The following is a 6000-nucleotide window of genomic DNA, read 5'->3' as shown; positions in this document are numbered from 1 at the left end:
CAAAAATGATGAAAAACGGCGTGCTATAGTATGCCGTACGGTAGGGGCTATAGCCCATGTTCAAAGATGATGAAAAACGAGGATAACATTTTTTTCAAAATTTCAAAAAAACGATGGGCTATAACCCATGTTTTTTGAATTTTTTAATTTTTTTCAAATCCTCAAAAATGATGAAAAACGGTGTGCTATAGTATGCCGTACGGTAGGGGCTATAGCCCATGTTCAAAAATGATGAAAAACGAGGATAACATTTTTTTCAAAAATTAAAAAAACGATGGGCTATAACCCATGTTTTTTGAATTTTTGATTTTTTTTCAAATCCTCAAAAATGATGAAAAACGGCGTGCTATAGTATGCCGTACGGTAGGGGCTATAGCCCATGTTAAAAGATTATGAAAAACGAGGACAACATTTTTTTTTTTAATTCAAAAAACGATGGGCTATAACCCATGTTTTTGAATTTTTGATTTTTTTTCAAATCCTCAAAAATTATGAAAAACGGCGTGCTATAGTATTCCGTACGGTAGGGGCTATAGCCCATGTTCAAAAATGATGAAAAACGAGGATAACATTTTTTTCAAAATTTCAAAAAACGATGGGCTATAACCCATGTTTTTTTAATTTTTTTCAAATCCTCAAAAATGATGAAAAACGGCGTGCTATAGTATGCCGTACGGTAGGGGCTATAGCCCATGTTCAAAAATGATTAAAAACGAGGATAACATTTTTTTCAAAAATTAAAAAAACGATGGGCTATAACCCATGTTTTTGAATTTTTTTTTTTTTTTCAAATCCTCAAAAATGATGAAAAACGGCGTGCTATAGTATGCCGTACGGTAGGGGCTATAGCCCATGTTCAAAAATGATGAAAAACGAGGATAACATTTTTTTCAAAAATTCAAAAAACGATGGGCTATAACCCATGTTTTTGAATTTTTGAATTTTTTTCAAATCCTCAAAAATGATGAAAAACGGCGTGCTATAGTATGCCGTACGGTAGGGGCTATAGCCCATGTTCAAAAATGATGAAAAACGAGGATAACAATTTTTTCAAAAATTAAAAAAACGATGGGCTATAACCCATGTTTTTTGAATTTTAGATTTTTTTTCAAATCCTCAAAAATGATGAAAAACGGCGTGCTATAGTATGCCGTACGGTAGGGGCTATAGCCCATGTTCAAAAATGATGAAAAACGAGGATAACATTTTTTTCAAAATTTCAAAAAAACGATGGGCTATAACCCATGTTTTTTGAATTTTTGAATTTTTTTCAAATCCTCAAAAATGATGAAAAACGGTGTGCTATAGTATGCCGTACGGTAGGGGCTATAGCCCATGTTCAAAAATGATGAAAAACGAGGATAACATTTTTTTCAAAAATTAAAAAAACGATGGGCTATAACCCATGTTTTTTGAATTTTTGATTTTTTTTCAAATCCTCAAAAATGATGAAAAACGGCGTGCTATAGTATGCCGTACGGTAGGGGCTATAGCCCATGTTCAAACATGATGAAAAACGAGGATAACATTTTTTTCAAAAATTCAAAAAACGATGGGCTATAACCCATGTTTTTTTAATTTTAATTTTTTTTTCAAATCCTCAAAGATGATGAAAAACGGCGTGCTATAGTATGCCGTACGGTAGGGGCTATAGCCCATGTTAAAAGATTATGAAAAACGAGGACAACATTTTTTTTTTTAATTCAAAAAACGATGGGCTATAACCCATGTTTTTGAATTTTTGATTTTTTTTCAAATCCTCAAAAATGATGAAAAACGGCGTGCTATAGTATTCCGTACGGTAGGGGCTATAGCCCATGTTCAAAAATGATGAAAAACGAGGATAACATTTTTTTCAAAATTTCAAAAAACGATGGGCTATAACCCATGTTTTTTTAATTTTTTAATTTTTTTCAAATCCCCAAAAATGATGAAAAACGGCGTGCTATAGTATGCCGTACGGTAGGGGCTATAGCCCATGTTCAAAAATGATGAAAAACGAGCATAACACTTTTTTTCAAAAATAAAAAAAACGATGGGCTATAACCCATGTTTTTTTTTTTTTTTTCAAATCCTCAAAAATGATGAAAAACGGCGTGCTATAGTATGCCGTACGGTAGGGGCTATAGCCCATGTTAAAAAATGATGAAAAACGAGGATAACATTTTTTTCAAAAATTAAAAAAACGATGGGCTATAACCCATGTTTTTTAATTTTTTTATTTTTTTCAAATCCCCAAAAATTATGAAAAACGGCGTGCTATAGTATGTCGTACGGTAGGGGCTATAGCCCATGTTAAAAAATGATGAAAAACGAGGATAACATTTTTTTACAAAAATTCAAAAAACGATGGGCTATAACCCATGTTTTTTAATTTTTTAATTTTTTTCAAATCCTCAAAAATGATGAAAAACGGCGTGCTATAGTATGCCGTACGGTAGGGGCTATAGCCCATGTTCAAAAATGATGAAAAACGAGGATAACATTTTTTTCAAAAATTCAAAAAACGATGGGCTATAACCCATGTTTTTTAATTTTTGATTTTTTTTTCAAATCCTCAAAAATGATGAAAAACGGCGTGCTATAGTATGCCGTACGGTAGGGGCTATAGCCCATGTTCAAAAATGATGAAAAACGAGGATAACATTTTTTTCAAAAATTCAAAAAACGATGGGCTATAACCCATGTTTTTTGATTTTTTTTTTTTTTTTCAAATCTTCAAAAATTATGAAAAACGGCGTGCTATAGTATGCCGTACGGTAGGGGCTATAGCCCATGTTCAAAGATGATGAAAAACGAGGATAACATTTTTTTCAAAATCTCAAAAAAACGATGGGCTATAACCCATGTTTTTTGAATTTTTTTAAAAATTTCAAATCTTCAAAAATGATGAAAAACGGCGTGCTATAGTATGCCGTACGGTAGGGGCTATAGCCCATGTTCAAAGATGATGAAAAACGAGGATAACATTTTTTTCAAAATTTCAAAAAAACGATGGGCTATAACCCATGTTTTTTGAATTTTTGAATTTTTTTCAAATCCTCAAAAATGATGAAAAACGGTGTGCTATAGTATGCCGTACGGTAGGGGCTATAGCCCATGTTCAAAAATGATGAAAAACGAGGATAACATTTTTTTCAAAAATTAAAAAAACGATGGGCTATAACCCATGTTTTTTGAATTTTTGATTTTTTTTCAAATCCTCAAAAATGATGAAAAACGGCGTGCTATAGTATGCCGTACGGTAGGGGCTATAGCCCATGTTCAAACATGATGAAAAACGAGGATAACATTTTTTTCAAAAATTCAAAAAACGATGGGCTATAACCCATGTTTTTTTAATTTTAATTTTTTTTTCAAATCCTCAAAGATGATGAAAAACGGCGTGCTATAGTATGCCGTACGGTAGGGGCTATAGCCCATGTTAAAAGATTATGAAAAACGAGGACAACATTTTTTTTTTTAATTCAAAAAACGATGGGCTATAACCCATGTTTTTGAATTTTTGATTTTTTTTCAAATCCTCAAAAATGATGAAAAACGGCGTGCTATAGTATTCCGTACGGTAGGGGCTATAGCCCATGTTCAAAAATGATGAAAAACGAGGATAACATTTTTTTCAAAATTTCAAAAAACGATGGGCTATAACCCATGTTTTTTTAAATTTTTAATTTTTTTCAAATCCCCAAAAATGATGAAAAACGGCGTGCTATAGTATGCCGTACGGTAGGGGCTATAGCCCATGTTCAAAAATGATGAAAAACGAGCATAACACTTTTTTTCAAAAATAAAAAAAACGATGGGCTATAACCCATGTTTTTTTTTTTTTTTTCAAATCCTCAAAAATGATGAAAAACGGCGTGCTATAGTATGCCGTACGGTAGGGGCTATAGCCCATGTTAAAAAATGATGAAAAACGAGGATAACATTTTTTTCAAAAATTAAAAAAACGATGGGCTATAACCCATGTTTTTTAATTTTTTTATTTTTTTCAAATCCCCAAAAATTATGAAAAACGGCGTGCTATAGTATGTCGTACGGTAGGGGCTATAGCCCATGTTCAAAAATGATGAAAAACGAGCATAACACTTTTTTTCAAAAATTAAAAAAACGATGGGCTATAACCCATGTTTTTTTAATTTTTTTCAAATCCTCAAAAATGATGAAAAACGGCGTGCTATAGTATGCCGTACGGTAGGGGCTATAGCCCATGTTCAAAAATGATTAAAAACGAGGATAACATTTTTTTCAAAAATTAAAAAAACGATGGGCTATAACCCATGTTTTTGAATTTTTTTTTTTTTTTCAAATCCTCAAAAATGATGAAAAACGGCGTGCTATAGTATGCCGTACGGTAGGGGCTATAGCCCATGTTCAAAAATGATGAAAAACGAGGATAACATTTTTTTCAAAAATTCAAAAAACGATGGGCTATAACCCATGTTTTTGAATTTTTGAATTTTTTTCAAATCCTCAAAAATGATGAAAAACGGCGTGCTATAGTATGCCGTACGGTAGGGGCTATAGCCCATGTTCAAAAATGATGAAAAACGAGGATAACAATTTTTTCAAAAATTAAAAAAACGATGGGCTATAACCCATGTTTTTTGAATTTTAGATTTTTTTTCAAATCCTCAAAAATGATGAAAAACGGCGTGCTATAGTATGCCGTACGGTAGGGGCTATAGCCCATGTTCAAAAATGATGAAAAACGAGGATAACATTTTTTTCAAAAATTCAAAAAACGATGGGCTATAACCCATGTTTTTTTAATTTTAATTTTTTTTTCAAATCCTCAAAGATGATGAAAAACGGCGTGCTATAGTATGCCGTACGGTAGGGGCTATAGCCCATGTTAAAAGATTATGAAAAACGAGTACAACATTTTTTTTTTAAATTCAAAAAACGATCGGCTATAACCCATGTTTTTGAATTTTTGTTTTTTTTTCAAATCCTCAAAAATGATGAAAAACGGCGTGCTATAGTATTCCGTACGGTAGGGGCTATAGCCCATGTTCAAAAATGATGAAAAACGAGGATAACATTTTTTTCAAAATTTCAAAAAACGATGGGCTATAACCCATGTTTTTTTAATTTTTTAATTTTTTTCAAATCCCCAAAAATGATGAAAAACGGCGTGCTATAGTATGCCGTACGGTAGGGGCTATAGCCCATGTTCAAAAATGATGAAAAACGAGCATAACACTTTTTTTAAAAAATTAAAAAAACGATGGGCTATAACCCATGTTTTTTTAATTTTTTTCAAATCCTCAAAAATGATGAAAAACGGCGTGCTATAGTATGCCGTACGGTAGGGGCTATAGCCCATGTTAAAAAATGATGAAAAACGAGGATAACATTTTTTTACAAAAATTCAAAAAACGATGGGCTATAACCCATGTTTTTTAATTTTTTAATTTTTTTCAAATCCTCAAAAATGATGAAAAACGGCGTGCTATAGTATGCCGTACGGTAGGGGCTATAGCCCATGTTCAAAAATGATGAAAAACGAGCATAACACTTTTTTTCAAAAATAAAAAAAACGATGGGCTATAACCCATGTTTTTTTTTATTTTTTTCAAATCCTCAAAAATGATGAAAAACGGCGTGCTATAGTATGCCGTACGGTAGGGGCTATAGCCCATGTTAAAAAATGATGAAAAACGAGGATAACATTTTTTTCAAAAATTAAAAAAACGATGGGCTATAACCCATGTTTTTTAATTTTTTTATTTTTTTCAAATCCCCAAAAATTATGAAAAACGGCGTGCTATAGTATGTCGTACGGTAGGGGCTATAGCCCATGTTCAAAAATGATGAAAAACGAGCATAACACTTTTTTTCAAAAATTAAAAAAACGATGGGCTATAACCCATGTTTTTTTAATTTTTTTCAAATCCTCAAAAATGATGAAAAACGGCGTGCTATAGTATGCCGTACGGTAGGGGCTATAGCCCATGTTCAAAAATGATGAAAAACGAGGATAACATTTTTTTCAAA

This window comes from Protomyctophum parallelum (genome assembly GCF_964188405.1).
Source record: "Protomyctophum parallelum genome assembly, chromosome: 14".
NCBI classification, from domain to species: domain Eukaryota; kingdom Metazoa; phylum Chordata; class Actinopteri; order Myctophiformes; family Myctophidae; genus Protomyctophum; species Protomyctophum parallelum.
The sequence above is the reverse complement of the archived record's forward strand: the minus strand, read 5'-3'. Positions refer to the sequence as shown.